The following is a 20718-nucleotide window of genomic DNA, read 5'->3' as shown; positions in this document are numbered from 1 at the left end:
GCTGTAACGTAACGAAATGTGGAAAAAGTGAAGGGGTCTGAATACTTTCTGAATGCACTGTATAGTACTGTTAAACACCCATCCACCATCCCCATCGATTATAGAGCCCCACACTGGAGGTGTCATAATAACCATAAAACCTAGCGGTCAAACAGGGAAATGGTTCCAATCATTTTCCCACCATTAATTTTTCCAATAGGTGATTTTAGAAACACTTCAAATAAGGGCTATGTTTCGTGTAGGCTTACCCTGGCATGACATTTTGATAACCATGTAGATCTCTCTCAGACAAGGTGACTTTTATCCATATATTTGGCTCTATTTACTCTCTGATTCAAAAATGCTAATTAGCATCAAAGTAGACATCATGCAAGACTGCAAATCCCTGCAAGCTCCTGCACGTCATCTCTAGCTGACACTTTTGCTAACAGGTATTGTGTCAATTTAAAACTTGCACAAGACAGTTCACAGAATTGTTAATTTAAAGAAATGTAGCCAATTTATTAATTACTACATTTAGCTAACATTAGATAGTTCATCCAGAGATTCTTACCTTTGCCTTGATTCGGCAGTCCCGTCCAGATCATCATGGCATTTGTAATTCTGTATGATAGCCACATTAGCAGCTAATTAGCGTAAATACAGCCGAATATATTGATGAAAGTCACCTTGTCCTAGAAAGATTTGCATGGTTATCAAGGGTAAGCCCACATGAAGTGCAGCCCTTATTTTAAGTGTTTCTAAAAAAAAAAAAACTATGGGGAAAATTAATGGTGGAAAAACAATTGGAACCATTTCCCTGTTTGACTGCTAGGTGTTGTGGGAATTATGACTCATACGTACTCTATGCCCTAAAAAGCCTAGTATATGTTAATAGGTGCTCATGTTGCCCTTAGTGGATGGTATAGCTTCCACATTTCGCCAGGTCTAAACTTAATCTGGTACCTGCAGAATTGGCACCTCCTGGCCTATTCCATAAGAGAATGGGCTGGAGATGCTCGCCATTATATAAAATAATGGTTTTATCTTATGGTTTAATTTGTTGGTTTCAATCTTATAGGTTACTGTATTGATAGTCTACTTTAAGATAGCTTCCTCTCCTTGACTCCTTTCCTTTAACTGCTCTGGTGTGAAAGAACAGGTGAATGTAAATTCAGGTTGGGTGAAAGTAAAATAGTTTTCAGATCAGTGCAGAAGGAGTTGAGGAGAGGAAACAAATGAGACGAGAAAAGGAAGGAGTGGAGAAGAGGAGACAAGGAAGGTGAGGAGAGAAAAGCAGAGGAAGCCAGCCGAGACCATTGAGATGAAGAGTAGGAGACAAGAGGAGGTAGGAGAGGTAAAGCTAAATTAGATGAACCCATACTGTATAAGAACATTGAGATCAAGGAAAGGAGATGAGGAGATGAAGCTCATGTTTTCTCATTGAGCTGTACCCCTGGTGTTTCCTGTCAGTAAAAGGAGCCGGTAGGTCTACATATATCAAGTGTAAAAGGACAGAACATCCTTCACCTCTCCTCTCAGATCAATCACCTCCTGTGGGACGCATTCGCTTGGTATCAAGTCAACCTGTCAGCTAGCCACTCTCTCACCTAAATACATTTTTGTGAAGTAGTTTCCCTGTATGTGAGCACACTACAAACCCTGACCAGAGGTCTACACCTTTATAGCGCAGAAGGTAGTTTGGTTGTCCTATTCGTGGGGTTAATGGTTCAAGCCCGTCTGAACCCCCGCTGTCTTCTACAATCGCTACATTGAGGTAGATGTAAGTAGAGTTCCTGTCTACCATGAGTAATTGGGAATCAGTGTGTGTGTGTGTGTGTGTGTGTGTGTGTGTGTGTGTGTGTGTGTGTGTGTGTGTGTGTGTGTGTGTGTGTGTGTGTGTGTGTGTGTGTGTGTGTGTGTGTGTGTGTGTGTGTCAGTGCACAACAGGCCTCCACTCTCTCTTTGAGGTGTCTGTATCGACATGCTGCCACCCATCTCTTTGGGGCCACATCAATTGGGGAAGAAAATCATTGCTGATGTTCTTTAGAAGTTTCAGTGAAGTACCTTTCACAGTGCAATCTGAGTTCACACATTGTTCAGAGTAACTGCTGCCTAAGGTGACAAAAAGCCACTTTGGGAGAAATGAAACAAGCAGATTGCAGAGCTGCCTTTGTTCACAACTATTCGCAATTTACGTTGATAATGAGTTTCTGATTCTCAGAGATGGATTGCATACTGAGAGGGAAATACAGAGAGAGAGGGATGGAGGAGGTGTGAAGAGAAACAGGGTGGGAGAGAGAGAGAGAGATACAAAGATCCCAGCTAACAACAAATGTTCCCACAACTTTAGAGAATGTTCCGTTGAAGAGTCTCATTAGGTCATTGCCTAATGTTTTCATAGGAATGTTCCAGTGATGTTCAAGGACTGTTTCCAAGAGACCATTCCCTTAATGTCAAACAGAACTTACCCAGAACGCGGTTACCATGTTCTCAGAATAATCAATATTACAGTAATAAACACGTTTCATTGGAACGCTTCAAGAATATTTCAGTGTGCAGTTTTCTGACTGTTAGGAGAATCTTCCATCAACGTCACACCAAACATACACAGAACATGGTTGCCATGTTCTCAGAATATAATATATGAACGTTCTAGACATGTTTCATGGGAAAGCTGCAAAAACATTCCTGTGTCCAATGACATTTAAAACACAGGACATTCTGTCATGGTCCCCTGGAGGTTTTTGTCTATTTCTCTGCTTGTTCCGGGGACTTCCCTTACGTCGCCTGATGGTCCACCCCTTGTTACTGTGGCCATCAAGGCCCTGATTGGTAAACACCCCTCATCTCTTTACAGATTTCTGACTGTTGGCAAGGTTAGGGACACTCACACACAGTGCTTTTAACATACAATGTTTTCAACTTACATATTTGACACACATGATTACATTGTGCATGTTAATTTATACAGTAAATATTATTCAACATGTTCTCACCTGGGATTTTAACTGACCTCTTGGTTCATGGCATTGATCGCATTATTGTGTGCATACTCAGTGCCGGCCGTGATCCTATTGGTCAGCCATACCACACGATAATGGCCAAAAACTTCTGACACTGACAGAACTTTGTCTGAGCCTATGGCCACACGTAGTGGTACTTAATTGGCAGTCCTAGACCCTGTCACACTGAGGAGCCAAGACGTCTGACAATCGTTTATGACCTAAGAATTTGCCCACAACAAAAATGTTGTCTGGGACGACAAAATTGTGGCATAAGACGGCTAAAATCGTACAGTCTGCAAAGGCCTTAAGCAGTTGGAGTCATTCAGTACTCACTTACCATCTCATTTTGATGAATCATCAATTCCTAATTACTGATTGGTTTGTTAATTGTTCGTAGATTGTGGTAGTGTTATGTCTCCTCTGTGTGTGTGTATGTGTGTGTGTGTGTGTGTGTGTGTGTGTGTGTGTGTGTGTGTGGATGCATTCACAGACACAATGATCAGCTTGTTGGGGGTGAACTGGGAGCACAGTGCTGTAGCGGTGGGACCAAGGAGACGGCAACAGAGAAGGCTTTGTCATGAGCCCTATACTATGAATCAGGTTTGATGAGTTAGTCATGTAACATTGGTCAACTCTGAGTTCAACTCAGGATAACCAGTACCATGAAAGATGCTCACCGTTTAGCCAGGTACATTTCTATAGCAACAAATCCTTCAGAACTAACCTGCTCCAGGGCAGGCAAGCTCAGGCCTAACTCCATTTCTCCTGAATAAAGTGTCTGAGCCATGAGTTGAGGACCAATGAAATCAGATATCCTCCCTCTTGCAAAGATTGTGTCATCATCCCCTTCACTCGAGGAAAACAATGGATTAAATATTGTATTAATCAAAAAATTGTAATGTTAAAATATCTATCACAATACAAATTTAGTAAGGACTGCATTTGCTTTCCAAACTGTACGTTTTTTGCGTGATTGCATTTTGAAAGTTGTGAAAGGCAAACTCACATCTGCAACCAACCATAGACACATAATCCATAGATGGCAGTTCCCATTCAAGTCAAGACGTAGCCATTGGTAGTGAGTTTAATAACAGTCAAATTGCCAGGGTTAGAGGTTCCAAAACCCTTCTATGGGTTATACAGTATGTTTATGGCCCACAACGCAACAAGCGTTTCCACAGGGATCGATAGGAGTGAGAAAAATATGCTTGTGCATTGATGAGCAAACCAAAGACGGCATTAACGATAAGTAATAAGATAAATACGGCACTTCTAAAATCCTATTTCACAAAATAGCCTGCTAAATTTGCAAAATACCTTTTCTTACATTCTGATCTCTGCACAAATTAAAATGTTGCACTGACTCACCCATGGATTGATGTTTCAGCATTGTCTCAATGAAGAGTTCTGCGTTCGACTAGCCATGTGTGACAGGCACGCGCAGTTACAAGCTTGCTAGAGTTAGCGGCAGGCGGGTGGGCGAGCAATATGCACCGTCATAGTATGGAGGAAGCCTGACAGAATGTGAAGCAAACTGAAGCTGGCTAGCTTTATAAAAGCCTGAGTAGATCTAGCTTGCTTCGGGGTGTACCACTCTGGTGACAGACACAGTAAGACACACACTGTGACATACATACTAACCACAATCCCCTTTTATCGCTCTCTCTGTTAGTCTAATGGCTGGGATGCCAGTGAGATGTTCAATTGGAGTCAACTCCACCTATGGCTTCCTCTCCATGTACACTTGAGTATCCTCCCCTCAGCTCCTCAATCTCTTTTTAGAAAGTTTAGTAATGCATTATTTGCCTTGACAAGCACCCCATTTTCAACCAGAATACCTGTATTTATACCTTACTGATAAAACATGTCAATTTTCTCTCCTTCCCATCCTTCCCTCTCTCCCCCCTCAGTGTTCCTCTGGAGAGGCCTGCCTCGGATGTATGAGACCGAGGGTAACCCCCCAATACCACCACCTCGTCTCACTGAAGAACGATGAAGGCAAGACTGAGAAGGACAAGTACAGTACCATGGTCTAAGAGAGCGAGGCGACATGAATGAGTAGTGCTGAGCAGTGGCGGCTCCTGAAAAAATTCTCAGGAGGGGCAATTTTTCTGATGATTTAGGTGACCTACACACATTTAAAAAAAGATATGTCCAGCAACAACATGAAGACAGGGGCAGCATATAAGTCAATACCAGAAGCATTTATTGACTGATCTGGGGAGATGGATTCCAGTTTCTGTGACAGATTATAAATAATCTCTGATGCCTTTGTTATATTAGCTTTTGGTTGAATGTACTGTCGTAGTAAATATATAATGTTATAGCTTGGTCTGACTAAAATCTTGTGCATATCCACCCTGTCCAAAGTCTCTACTTGGTCTCAGTTCTCCAGTAAACTTGTGATTATCAACAGTACACAACGGTAACAAACAATTGGGGGAACTCACGGGGCAGATAGTAAGGTCACAGTGACACAGAAAGCAGTTCAATGTCGGGGCTCGGGGGTACAGAGTCGCTCTCTTACCAGGATCGATTTTCCCTGTGACTGTCAGATCGAGGTCCGCTCCGACCAGGGTGAAGCCGGCCGGCTCCACTTCTCTGTCCGGGACTCTGTCATCCAGCCAAGTCTCCCAGCTGTATTGGATTCCGCTGCCAGCAACGTTTTCATTATTTAGTCCGTTCGTAGCGGGTATGTACACGATCAACAAGATCAGTCCAAAACCCACCACTCGAAATCCATGGTTGGCAGAATGTTTGTAAACTAAGTGTACAAATTAAAAACATAAAATAACGCCACTAAGTGTACAAATTAAAAACATAAAATAACGCCACACTGCAGGTCGCAAAGAGACGCTGCTAGCCGCTATTTGCTTAGTTACGTTCATGGTTACGTCACGTATGACGAAAGCGCGTAAGTGCAAGCCCACAGACACCCATAGAGAATGTATTGAAAGCTTTGAAATTTGAAAAAAATAGATTTTACATGACAGGCTATGAGAGACTTCTGGGCGATTTTCAACCTGATTGAAATCGCCCAAAAACGGGCGGGGCCATTTGAAGCACGACTTTAGCCTGATTTGACATTTAGTGGCAGTCAGATCAGATTACAACACTGATAACTACTGTTGCCGTGATATAATTGATTAGAAAAAAAATCCCTTCCTTTTCCCGTTTGGCAGTGCGTCGCCCATATCGCCCTATTGAACAGGCCGTCCCTGGTGCTGAGGGCAGGTGGGTCACGAGAGGAATCACAGACATACAGTGCAGTCGGAAAGTATTCAGACCCCTTCACTTTTTCAACATTTGCTATGTTACAGCCTTTCTCTAAAATTGATTACATGTTTTTTTCCCCTCATCAATCTACACACAATACCTCATAATGACAAAGCAAAAACTGGTTTTTAGAAAACTCAAATATGACATTTACATAAGTATTCAGACCTTTTCCTCAGTAATTTGATTAAGCACATTTGGCAGCGATTACAGCCTCAAGTCATCTTGGGTATGACGCTACAACCTTGGCACACCTGTATTTAGGGAGTTTCTCCCATTCGTCTCTGCAGATCCTCTCAAGCTCTGTCAGGTTGGATCGGGAGCGTCGCTGTACAGCCCTTTTAAGGTCTCTCTAGAGATGTTCGAATGGGTTCAAGTCCGGGCTTTGGCTTGGCCACTCAAAGACATTCAGAGACTTGTCCTGAAGCCACTCCTGCATTGTCTTGGCTGTGTGCTTAGGGTCGTTGTCCTGTTGGAAGGTCAACCTTCGCCCCAGTCTGAGGTCCTGAGCGCTCTGGAGCAGGTTTTCATCAAGGATCTCTCTGTAATTTGCTTTGTTCATCTTTCCGGCGATCCTGGCTAGTCTCCCAGTCCCTGCTGCTGAAAAACATCCCCACAGCATGATGCTGCCACCACCACGCTTCACCGTAGGGATGGTATTGGCCAGGTGATGAGTGGTGCCTGGTTTCTTCCAGATTTGACGCTTGGCATTCAGGCCAAAGAGTTCAATCTTGGTTTCATCAGACCAAATAATCTTGTTTCTCATGGTCTGAGAGTCCTTTAGGTGACTTTTGGCAAACTCCAAGCAGGCTGTCATGCCTTTTACTGAGGAGTGGCTTCCGTCTGGCCACTCTACCATAAAGACCTGATTGGTGGAGTAATGCAGAGATGGTTGTCTTTCTGGAAGGTTCTCCCATCTCCACAGAGCAACTCTGAAGCTCTGTCAGAGTCACCATTGGGTTCTTGGTCACCTCCCTGACCAAGGCCCTTCTCCCCCGATTGCTCAGTTTGGCCGGGCGGCCAGCTCTAGGAAGAGTCTTGGTGGTTCCAAACTTCTTCCATTTAAGAAGGATGGAGGCGACTGTGTTCTTGGGGACCTTCAATTCTGCAGACATTTTTTGGTACCCTTTCCCAGATCTGTGCCTCAACACAATCCTATTTCGGCGCTCTATGGACAATTCCTTCAACCTCATGGCTTTGTTTTTGCTCTGACATGCACTGTCAACTGTGGGACCATATATAGATAGGTGTGTGCCTTTCCAAATCATATCCAATCAATTGAATTTACCACAGGTGGACTCCAATCAAGTTGTAGAAACATCTCAAGGATGATCAATGGAAACAGGATGCACCTGAGCTCAATTTGGAGTCTCTTAGCAAAGGGTTTGAATAGTTATGTAAATAATGTAATTTTTATATGTCTTATACATTTCGCTCTGCAGAGTGACCTTTACCACCTTCAACATGACCCTTGTAGACCTGTTCTGCTGGTCAAGGTAATTCCCCAAGCTACGAAGGAGCAGAGTATGCTCATGTTAGGAGCCGCAAAGGTGCTCTACCTCGACCAGCAGAACCGGTCTCCAAGGGTCATGTTGAAGGTGGTAAAGGACACTCTGCAGAGCGAAGGGAGGAACATGGAGACATTTGCCGTTCTAGATGATGGATCTTAAAGAACAAGCTGCCGCCCGGCAGCTTAACTTGGAGGGGACCCCCGAGATCCTTAATCTCAGAATGGTGTGACATGACGTTATAAAAGTGAAAGGCTCTTCCGTGACCTTCTGCGTTTCACCTTCAGGACAGAGGGAAGTGGCCTACAACATCACTAATGCCTTGACGGCAGATGGTCTGAATCTCGCAGAGCACTCCTGCCCGGTGAGTGTTCAACAGAAGCAATATCCTCACCTCAGACGACTGCCTCTTCTTAACATGGCAAATCAATTTATTACATTTTTGACATGCGTTTTTCTGGATTATTTTGTTGTTATTCTGTCTCTCATTGTTCAAATACACCTACCATTAAAATTATAGACTGATCATTTCTTTGTCAGTGGGCAAATGTACAAAATCAGCAGGGGATCAAATACTTTTTTCCCTCACTGTAGATGTGCAAAAGATGATGTGCAAATAGAGATACTGGTGTACAAATGAGCAAAATAAATAACAATATGGGGATGAGGTAGTTGTGTGGGCTAATTTCAGATGGGATGTGTACAGGTGCAGTGATCGGTAAGGTGCTCTGACAACTGATAATAATAATAATATGCCATTTAGCAGACGCTTTTATCCAAAGCGACTTACAGTCATGCGTGCATACATTTTTTTTTTTTTTTTTTTTTTTTGTGTATGGGTGCTGATGCTTAAAGTTAGTGAGGGAGATAAGAGTCTCCAGCTTCAGAGATTTTTGCAGTTCGTTCCAGTCATTGGCAGCAGAGAACTGGAAGGAATGGCGGCCAAAGGAGGTGTTGGCTTTGGGGATGACCAGTGAGATATACCTGCTGGAGCGCATACTACGAGTGGGTGTTGCTATGGTGACCAATGAGCTAAGATAAGGCGGGGATTTGCCTAGCAGTGATTTATAGATGACCTGGAGCCAGTGGGTTTGGCGACGAATATGTAGTGAGGGCCAGCCAATGAGAGCGTACAGGTCACAAAGGTGGGTAGTATATGGGGCTTTGGTGACAAAACGGATGGCACTGTGATAGACTACATCCAATTTGCTGAGTAGAGTGTTGGATGCTATTTTGTAAATGACATCCGGTTTCCGAGCTGGTCATGGGTGCACTTCAGCCACGCTCAAGGTCCTAAACGATATTATAACCGCGATCGATAATAGACAGTACTGTGCAGCCGTCTTCATCGACCTGGCCAAGGCTTTCGACTCTGTCAACCACCGCATTCTTATTGGCAGACTAAATAGCCTTGGTTTCTCAAATGACTGCCTCGCCTGGTTCACCAACTACTTCTCAGATAGAGTTCAATGTGTGAAATCGGAGGGCCTGTTGTCTGGACCTATGGCAGTCTCTATGGGGGTGCCACAGGGGTTCAATTCTTGGGCCGACTCTTTTCTCCGTGTATATCAATGATGTCGCTCTTGCTGCTGGTGACTCTCAGATCCACCTCTACGCAGACAACACCATTTTGTATACATCTGGCCCTTCATTGGACACTGTGTTAACAAACCTCCAAACGAGCTTCAATGCCATACAACACTCCTTCAGTAGCCTCCAACTGCTCTTAAACACTAGTAAAACTAAATGCATGCTCTTCAATCGAACGCTGCTGGCACCCGCCCACCCGACTAGAATCACCACTCTCGACGGGTCTGACCTAGAGTATGTGGACAACTACAAATACCTAGGTGTCTGGTTAGACTGTAAACTCTCCTTCCAGACTCACATTAAGAATCTCCAATCCAAAGTTAAATCTAGAATCGGCTTCCTATTTCGCAACAAAGCCTCCTTCACTCATGCTGCCAAACATGCCCTCGTAAAACTGACTATCCTACCGATCCTTGACTTCGGCGATGTCATTTACAAAATAGCCTCCAACACTCTACTCAGCAAATTGGATGTAGTCTATCACAGTGCCATCCGTTTTGTCTCCAAAGCCCCATACACTACCCACCACTGTGACCTGTATGCTCTTGTTGGCTGATCCTCACTACATGTTCGTCATCAAACCCACTGGCTCCAGGCCATCTATAAATCACTGCTAGGCAAATCCCCGCCTTATCTTAGCTCATTGGTCACCATAGCAGCACCCACCCGTAGTCTGCGCTCCAGCAGGTATATCTCACTGGTCATTCCCAAAGCCAACACCTCCTTTGGCCGCCATTCCTTCCAGTTCTCTGCTGCCAATGACTGGAACGAATTGCAAAAATCTCTGAAGCTGGAGACTCTTATCTCCCTCACTAACTTTAAGCATCAGTTGTCAGAGCACCTTACCGATCACTGCACATGTACACAGCCTATGTGAAATTAGCCCACCCAACTACCTCATCCCTATATTGTTATTTATTTTGCTCTTTTGCACCCCAGTATCTCTATTTGCACATAATCTCTTGCACATCTAGCATTCCAGTGTTAATACTAATTGTAATTATTTTGCACTATAGCCTATTTATTGCCTTACCTCCATAACTTGCTACATTTGCACACACTGTATATATATTTTCTGTTGTATTTTATGACCTTAGGTTTTTTTACCCCATATGTAACTCTGTGTTGTTGTTTTTATCGCACTGCTTTGCTTTATCTTGGCCAGGTCGCAGTTGTAAATGAGAACTTGTTCTCAACTGGCTTACCTGGTTAAATAAAGGTGAAATAAAATAAAATAAAAAAATAAAAAAATATCCATCCAGGATACCCGGGCCAGGTCAATTGGAAAGGCCTGCTCGCTAAAGTGTTTTAGGGAGCGTGTGACAGTGATGAGGGGTGGTCGTTTGACCGTGGACCCATTAAGGGTAGGTGAGTCCGGGAGCAGTTTGGTGGCTGCTACGGCACAGGCAAGCAGGAGGCATGGCTGTTGAATGCATGTGCTAGCGGGCCAGGGCTAGCAGATGGATCTTCGTGGTCGTCGCAACGGGAAGCCTGTTGAAACCACATCAGACGATTACGTCGGCAGACCAGTCGTGATGGATCGGCGGGGCTCCGTGTCAACACTAGGAGGTCGCGTCCGGTTGACAGAGCAGTAGATAGCCGAGAGATGGGCCTGGCTCGAGGCTAGCTGAAGGCTAACTGGTGCTTGCTTCGGGACAGTGGTGATTAGCCAACAACAATAACAGCCATTCGGTTGCAGCTAGCTAGTTGCGATGATCCGGTGTTAAGGTCCAGTGATTCAGTGATTCCGGCAGAAAATCCGATATGCTCTGGTTCGATAGCGCGCTGTGCAGACTGTGCAAACTGGCCGATAATTGTCCAGGCTAGAGCTGGCTGGTAGGTAGTGCAGGCCACGGACAATGGTGAAGACCACTAACGGTGGCTAATAGCAAGTAACTAGTTAGCTGGCTAGCTGGCAAGCAGGCTAGTTTCAGCCGGAGGTTCTAGATAAAAAGGTATATAGAAATTATAGAATCCGTTCCACATTGGGTGAGGCGGGTTGCAGGAAAGTATATTTAGTTAAAGGATGGAAAGTGAGATTGAGAAATATATGCAAAAAAGACAAAAAACTAAAAAACACGAGGACACTACAGAATACACGACCGCACTGCTACCCCATCTTGTGTAGGGGGAAAATTAACGTATTTACCTGCTCTGTTTACTATATATCGATAGTTAACAATTATATGTTTAACATTGGTAAAGAGATTTTCATAACTTATACTGTGCTTCTGAGAAAGGATGGTTCTCTCTTTCTGCTCCCTGCAGCTGGTCTGGGCGTCTCGTCAATGACATGGGGTGAGATAACTTGCCACCCGAGATAGAGATAAACTTGAGCAACAGATAGACCTGTTTTGTTTAAATTTCTCTTTGCTTCTGAGTAACCTGGTCACACGGCATAAGACAAAGAGCCTCTGAGAAGTGACCACAGTGTCTCAGCCCATCCTGTTTCTTCTCATATCTTCCAAGGGCACAGCTGTGGGGAGATAGAAGAGAACGGAGGCTAGCTTGGTAGAGAAAGGAGTAATGGAACTGCCGTTATCACTTGTTTGTCCCTATAACCTCACACACCCAATACACCTGGCCACAAATAGAAAACAAGATAGCTTATGATGCCCTGATCTTCCGGGGAGGGGTGGAACCAGCCATGACTAAGCATTTCTAGGTCTGCTATATAAGACCCTGTATTCTCTGTATGATTTTAAGCCTCGGTCTCACACTCAAGAGTGTGAGGTCGACCAGCTTCCTTATTGCAATTCGTATAATAAAGTATTGCTTGTTTGAAGAATTAATCAAGTTTCTCCTTATTGGTTAGAATTTCCACGACAAGTGTTAGGGCAAAAATGACAATGTGCACACCTTTGGGTTCCCTGGACCAGGATTAAGAAATGCGGTTCTATCTAGACTAATCACATTCCCCACTTCATCTTGCCATTGCTACCGTATGTAGACATGATCCAACTCTGCGAACACATTGACCATACTTCAATGAATGTTCGTTACGTGTACCCGTTTGCTTTCTTTGCCGACCACAAGCATGTAGGTTATAAATGAGAGCATTGCTTCGTATTATTATTATTTTGATACAGTTTGCAAACAAAGTAATTGTAACACTTATGTTTTTTAGATGATCATGGTGATAGTCTATCATAGAGATGGGCAACTCCAGTCCTCGGATTAAATTAGTTTAATCAGGTGTGTTAGCTGGGGCTGGGGGAAAAGTGTGACACCAATCAGGCCCCAGAGGGGTGGAGTACCACGATGAGCATGACCAGATCAAGATGGAATCAACAGACTCGACTTAAGATCCAGCTTGATCTGATACAGGCCTCTCCTGGAGAGTTACCGTCTTATAGGTTTTCTCCAACCCTAATCTAGTGCACCTGATTCTAATAACTAGCTAGTTGATGAGCTACAGGAGGGTAACTCTCCAGGAGATCTGAACCTCCACCTAGTCCCCCCACCCTTTTCTCTTGTAACCTTACTCCCTCTACGATAGACGTCTTTGGAGATTGGACTGAGAGGGATTTAAACACAGACAGCTTGCAGCTACCACATTTAACAATGTGTGATTCATTGACCATTACATCATAATTTATAATAAAGTGAATAATCTTTGTTTCATGTTCTTGTTTGTTTGTGCTAAGGAGGTGTAGGGGGCAGTAATATTTGACATGTGTATATACAGTATAGAGGATATTATACAGTAAATACCTCACATGTGACTGGTAATAAGACTAAGCAATTAGCCTATTAAAATGTTTATCTGACTCCATAAAGATAATTAAAATATACAAGCAAGCATTAGGCAATGAGTTGACGTTGACTAGCAATAATTGGTCTGAGCATTATCTACATCAAAGGCAGATATTTAATTAACATTGTACAATGAATTGACACATACAAGGCATAAAGCATAAATTACAAAGCATTAACAAGCATTACAAGGCATTATTCCAAGCATATAGATCCTACGGTTAATTTACAGGACAAAGCATGAACAAAGAGATGCTTACTAGGCCAGAGGCTTAGAAGCCTAGGTAATGAGAATTGATCATAAAACCTTCCTTCATGGACTGGATACAGAATAAGAGAGAGAATAAATGCATTTAATTCCATTTATAACATCTAAAGGTGTAACCTTTCAACCCAAAACCAACCACCATTGACCAATCAAATGATACCAAGTTTACAGTAACCTAAACACTCCCAGGCCAAATCTCCACAGGGTGTCACAGCATCTAAGAGCTTGTGTGGGGGATAAGACCAATGTAAATTAGATATAATTCCAGAGAGGACCATAAAAAACCCTTGCCTAGAGTAATTCAGAGTTCACCCTGTATAGGGGAGGGATATCAACAGACCACCAACTACCATGAGACAAGGCTGAGTACAGCCCACGAAGATCTCCTCCATTGAAAGCAAAATTACTTGCCATGTGTATCATATTTCAAGACTATACGCGTTGTACTGGGTCTTCACCCGTTCCCACCATGGTGTGAATGGAGATTTCACTGGGAATGGTCCAACGTCATTTAAGTGAGAGGTAGTACTGATGGCTGTATTACAATCATGTTGGTAAGGTTGACTTGAGTGAAATATTTGTATGTTTTTTTTATGTTTTGGTATTGTAATACTTTCTGTAACTGGTCTCATCACCTGCTGCTTGCATTTCAATAGCTAAGTTGTTGGTAATGAATTACACAATTATCAGAAAGTGAGGATAAATCAGGCTACGATGCTGCAGCATCAGTCAACAGCCATCTTAGTGCAGAACAACATTGCCTGGACACATATCTATTATTTGGGGTGAGACAAAGAGTAGCTAATACCGATGATCAGGGTAAGAATAGACATAGCTGTAACGTTCTACTTCTGTTTGATGAAACCGTCACAGCATTATTCTAAGTAATTTGAGCATTGATTTAATAAGCCAATGTAGTTTACTAGCTAACTGCGGTGGAGAGGTTGATTTGATGCAACAAAATGTACGTTTGTTGCCGATATGACCTCACGCCTATCTACAATATAGTAGACGAGCTCAGGGCGAGGATCTCCTCCCAGAGAGACGTCAGGGACTGTAACATACTCTGTTTCACGGAATCATGTCTCTCTCCGGATATACTGTCCCCGTCCATACAGCCAGCTGGGTTCTCAGTACATCACGCAGACAGGAATAAGGAACTCTCCGGGAAGAAGAAAGGTGGTGGTGTATGTTTTATGATTAACTACTCATGGTGTGATTGTGATAATGTACAGAAACTCAAGTTGTGCAATTAATTATCCCTTCCGCTTGCACTGGATGCAGGGAGCTATTTTAAACAGCTTGCTGGCCAGAAGCAGAGTCGGGAATCGCGTATAGCGACTTGGATATGTTTGGAGAGTCAAATTTCATCTTGGAGCCGGGTGACTCGAGAGAAATCATGGGACCATAGCCCTCACCCACTTCCGCGGCGGCGATGATTAGAGTTCGTGGCAATCCACTGCTTTCCACTCCAGTGAGTATCGCTGACTCAGTGATGTTAGGCCCAAGGTTGAGTTGTACATCCCCGGATGAGGACATGCTGCATTTCTCACTTTGAATGAGACTATGATCTGTAACTCTAATTCTGTTTCTCCCTCAACGTCAACAAAACGAAGGAGCTGATCGTGGACTTCAGGAGAGCAGAGGGAGAACGCCCCCAACCACTTCGACGGGGCCGCAGTGGAGAAGGTCAAAAGCTTCAAGTTCCTCGGCGTACAGATCACTGACAATCTTAAATGGTCCACCTACACAGACAGTGTGGTGAAGAACGCTCAACAGCGCCTCTTCAACCTCAGGTGGCTGATGAAATTCAGCTTGGCCCATAAGACCCTCACAATCTTTTACAGATGCACCATTGAGAGCATCCTGTCGGGCTGTATCACCGCCTGGTACGGCAACTGCACCGCCCGCAACTCTAGGGGTCTGCCCAACGCATCACAGGTGGGCAAACTGCCTGCCCTCCAGGACACCTACAGTGTTGAACGCTGAGCTGTAGTCAATTAATAGCATTCTCACATAGGTGTTCCTTTTGTCCAGGTGTGAAAGGGCAGTGTGGAGCGCAATAGAGATTGCATAATCTGTGGATCTGTTGGAGCGGTATGCAAATTGGAGTGGGTCTAGGGTTTCTGGGATAATGGTGTTGTGAGCCATGACCAGACTTTCAAAGCACTTTATGGCTACAGACGTGAGTGCTATGGGTCGGTAGTCATTTAGGCAGGTTACCTTAGTGTTTTTGGGCAAAGGGACTATGGTGGTCTGCTTGAAACATGTTGGATTACAGACTCAGACAGGGAGAGGTGGAAAATGTCAGTGAAGACACTTGCCAGTTAGTCAGCGCATGCTCAGAGTACACGTCCTGGTAATCCGTCTGGCCCTGCGGCCTTGTGAATGTTGACCTGTTTAAAGGTCTTACTCACATCGGCTACGGAGAGCGTGATAACACAGTCGTCCGGAACAGCTGATGCTCTTATCCATATTTCAGTGTTACTTGCCTCGAAGCGAGCATAGAAGTAATTTGGCTCGTCTGGTAGGCTTGTGTCAGTGGGCAGCTCGCGGCTGTGCTTCCCTTTGTAGTCTGTAATAGTTTGCAAGCCCTGCCTCATCCGACGAGCGTCTGAGCCGGTGTGGTACGATTCGTTCTTAGTCCTGTATTGACTCTTTGCCTGTTTGATGGTTCGGCTGAGGGCATAGCGGCAGCTCAACACCTTTAGCTAAGTGCAGATGTTGCCTGTGATCCATGGCTTCTGGTTGGGGTATGTACGTACAGTCACTGTGGGGACGACATCATCGATGCACTTATTGATGAAGCCAGTGACTGATGTGGTGTACTCCTCAATGCCATCGGAAGAATCCCGGAACATATTGCAGTCTGTGCTAGCAAAACAGTCCTGTAGCTTGGCATCTGCTTCATTTGACCACTTTTTTATTAACCGAGTTACTGGTGCTTCCTGCTTCAGTTTTTGCTTGTAAGCAGGAATCAGGAGGACAGAATTATCGTCAGATTTGCCAAATGGAGGGCGAGGGAGAGCTTTGTACGTGTCTCTGTGTGTGGAGTAATTTGTTTTACCTCTGGGTTGCACATTTAACATGCTGGTAGAAATTAGGTAAAACGGATTTAAGTTTCCCTGCATTAAAGTCCCCGGCCTCTAGGAGCGCCGCCTCTGGATGAGTGTTTTCCTGTTTGCTTATGGCCGTATACAGTTCATTGAGTGCGGTCTTAGTGCCAGCATCGATTTGTGGTGGTAAATAGACAGTTATGAAGAATATAGATGAAAAATATCTTGGTAGATTGTGTGGTCTACAGCATATCATGAGATACTCTACCTCAGGCGAGCAAAACCTTGAGACTTCCTTAGATATCGTGCACCAGCTGTTTACATCAGAGGCTGCTGTTTTCTATGGGATTAAGGTCTGGAGACTGGCTAGGCCACTCCAGGACCTTAATGTGCTTCTTCTTGAGCGACTCCTTTGTTGCCTTGGCCGTGTGTTTTGGGTCATTGTCAGGCTGGAATACCCATCCACGACCCATTTTCAATGCCCTGGCTGAGGGAAGGAGGTTCTCACCCAAGATTTGACGGTACATGGCCCATTCCATCGTCCCTTTGATGCGGTGAAGTTGTCCTGTCCCCTTAGCAGAAAATCACCCCCAAAGCATAATGTTTCCACCTCCATGTTTGACAGTGGGGATGGTGTTCTTGGGGTCATAGACAGCATTCCTCCTCCTCCAAACACGGCGAGTTGAGTTGATGCCAAAGAGCTCGATTTTGGTCTCATCTGACCACAACACTTTCACCCAGTTCTCCTCTGAATCATTCAGATGTTCATTGGCAAACTTCAGACGGCCCTGTATATGTGCTTTCTTGAGCAGGGGGACCTTGCGGGCGCTGCAGGATTTCAGTCCTTCACGGTGTACTGTGTTACCAATTGTTTTCTTGGTGACTATGGTCCCAGCTGCCTTGAGATCATTGACAAGATCCTTCCGTGTTGTTCTGGGCTGATTCCTCACCGTTCTCATGATCATTGCAACTCCACGAGGTGAGATCTTGCATGGAGCCCCAGGCCGAGGGAGATTGACAGTTATTTTGTGTTTCTTCCATTTGCGAATAATCGCACCAACTGTTGTCACCTTCTTACCAAGCTCAAGCTGCTTGGTGATGGTATTGTAGCCCATTCCAGCCTTGTGTAGGTCTACAATCTTGTCCCTGACATCCTTGGAGAGCTCTTTGATCTTGGCCATGGTGGAGAGTTTGGAATCTGATTGATTGATTGCTTCTGTGGACAGGTGTCTTTAATACAGGTAACAAGCTGAGATTAGGAGCACTCCCTTTAAGAGTGTGCTTCTAATCTCAGCTCGTTACCTGTATAAAAGACACCTGGGAGCCAGAAATCTTTCTGATTGAGAGGGGGTCAAATACTTATTTCCCTCATTAAAATGCAAATCAATTTATAACATTTTTGACATGCGTTCTTCTGGATTTTGTTGTTGTTATTCTGTCTCTCACTGTTCAAATAAACCTACCATTAAAATTAAAGACTGATCATTTCTTTGTCAGTGGGCAAACATACAAAATCAGCAAGGGATCAAATACTTTTTTCCCTCACTATTCTATCCTACGTATTCTATATATACTAAATATTCTACCCACATACTGTCCATAATGTCCATACATCCCATCACACATATACAGTGCATTCAGAAAGTATTCAAACCCCTTCCCCTTTTCCATATTTTGTTACGTTACAGCCTTATTCTGAAATTGATTAAATAAAACATTTTCCTCATCAATCTACACACAATACCTCATAATGACAAAGTGTAAACAGGTTTATAGAAATACCTTATTTGTATAACTATTCAGACCCTTTGCTATGAGACTCAAAATTGAGCTCAGGTCCATCCTGTTTCCATTGATCATCCTTTAGATGTTTCTACAACTTGATTGGAGTCCACCTGTGGTAAATTCAATTGATTGGACATGACTTGGAAATGCACACACCTATCTATTTAAGGTCGCACAGTTGACAGTGCATGTCAGACCAAAAACCAAGCAATGAGGTCAAAGGAATTGTCCGTAGAGCTCCGAGACAGGATTGTGTCGAGGCACAGATCTGGGGAAGGGTACCAAAAAACACAGTGGCCTACATCATCCTTAAATGGAAGTAGTTTAGAACCACCAAGACTCTTCCTAGAGCTGGCATCCCGGCCAAATTGAGCAATCGGGGGAGAAGGGCCTTGGTCAGGGAGGTGACCAAGAACCCGATGGTCACTCTGACAGAGCTCCAGAGTTCCTCTGTGGAGATGGGAGAACCTTCCAGAAGGACAACCATCTCTGCAGCACTCCACTAATCAGGTCTTTATGGTAGAGTGGCCAAACGGAAGCCACTCCTCAGTAAAAGGCACTTGACAGCCCACTTGGAGTTTGCCAAAAGGCACCTAAAGGACTCTCAGACCATGAGAAACAAGATTCTCTGGTCTGATGAAACCAAGATTGAACTCTTTGACCTGAATGCCAAGCGTCACGTCTGGAGGAAACCTGCCATCATCCCTACGGTGAAGCATGGTGGTGGCATCAACATGCTGTGGGGATGTTTTTCAGCGGCAGGGACTGGGAGACTAGTCAGGATCGAGGGAAAGATGAACGGAGCAAAGAACAGAGAGATGCTTGATGAAAACCTGCTCCAGAGCACTCAGGACCTCAGACTTGGGCGAAGGTTTACCTTCCAACAGGACAACGACCCTAAACACACAGCCAAGACAACGCAGGAGTGGCTTCGGGACAAGTCTCTGAATGTCCTTGAGTGGCCCAACCAGAGCCCGGACTTGAACCCGATCTAACATCTCTGTGGAGACCTGAAAATAGCTGTGCAGCGACGCTCCCCATCCAACCTGACAGAGCTTGAGAGGATCTGCTGAGAAGAATAGGAGAAACTCCCCAAATACAGGTGTGCCAAGCTTGTAGCATCATACCCAAGAAGACTCGAGGCTGTAATCGCTTTCTTCTGGGCCAAATTTGAGCAAATTCTAAAATTGCGATTAACTAATGACATTAACTCGATTAAGTATTTTAATCGGTTGACACCTCATACTTTTTATTGACTCAGATCTCTTTGACTTGTTCAGTCAAAATAACAAATCTTTCGACTAATTTTGTTCATTTGAGTCAGTAATGCCCAGAGCACGCAGGACCCTCTTACCGGCGAAAGATTAACTGAAAACTCGAAAGAGTTATGATTCTATAAGCCTCTCATTCACATGTCGTTCACCATTGGGGGCTTATTGGAGCTGTCATTTGTGACTGAGAATTGTAAATGTGTCCCTGATTGCTAGGCATAAAAATAAGATTATTTAATGATACATTTTAAACGAGGTCTTGTTGTGGCCGCAACCGGACCAGATTGTGAACGACTCTTGCGGAATGCATTGCTTGACTGCGTCAAGGCTGATAAGCACATTATAATTAGCAAACTGCAGTCCCCCAAAGGATTAGATCTTGAGTTCTAATTTGTTGAGCGGAGGCTGTATATGTTATGGTTCTACAAAGATGTGTCCATCCTAACATTCAATAATCAATTAAGTGCATTCATTCTTGCACCATGCAATCAAATATAAGTTCTAAGCATGTATTTTTCTTCTCTATGCTGCCTGCAGCATGATCTATTTTCCTGCACGCATATAGCTATGACAGACAGTTGGTGGTCGGAGCACATTTCTGGAGCCGCTGAGCCAGAGTGTGTATTAATCCTGCTGTAGTCACAACTATCAAGTCAGTAAAAAGAGTTGTTCAAAAAGAAACAAATCACAACAAGGCAAAAAAAATCCAGATTGAGGTGGCATGCAGTGTATCGGAATAGAGTGCCACATAGGAATGTGGTATAAATCGGTTCTCAAAAGATCAGAATCCATGTTTTTGTTGTTGCTGTTTACACATTGGAGAAAAGATCAGATATGTATTAGATATGCCAACACATCCAAATTAAGGTGCCTGTGTAAAGAAGCCTTAGTCTGTCAAACTAAATTATATTAATCATGTTCCCTGAACCAATCCACTCTCCTCCAGACTCTCTCATACTTACCAAGCTTACCAGCTGATTCCTCCCTCTTCAGCTTGTCCTTCTTGGACTCTGATTGTAAATATTCTGAAGAACAAGGTAGACAGGACCAATCATATTTTTCTCCAGTAACTTAATCTCTTCTCAAGTGAGGAATTGTTTTTTTCCCTCATCAATCTGTACATAATACCACATAATGACAAAGCAAAAACAGGTTTCTACAAATATTTGCAAAAAAAAACACCATTGAAAAAAGGAAATATTACATTTACATAAGTATTCA

This window comes from Coregonus clupeaformis, chromosome 27 (assembly GCF_020615455.1).
Source record: "Coregonus clupeaformis isolate EN_2021a chromosome 27, ASM2061545v1, whole genome shotgun sequence".
In the NCBI taxonomy this organism is placed as follows: Eukaryota; Metazoa; Chordata; class Actinopteri; order Salmoniformes; family Salmonidae; genus Coregonus; species Coregonus clupeaformis.
Note: the sequence above shows the minus strand (reverse complement) of the source record.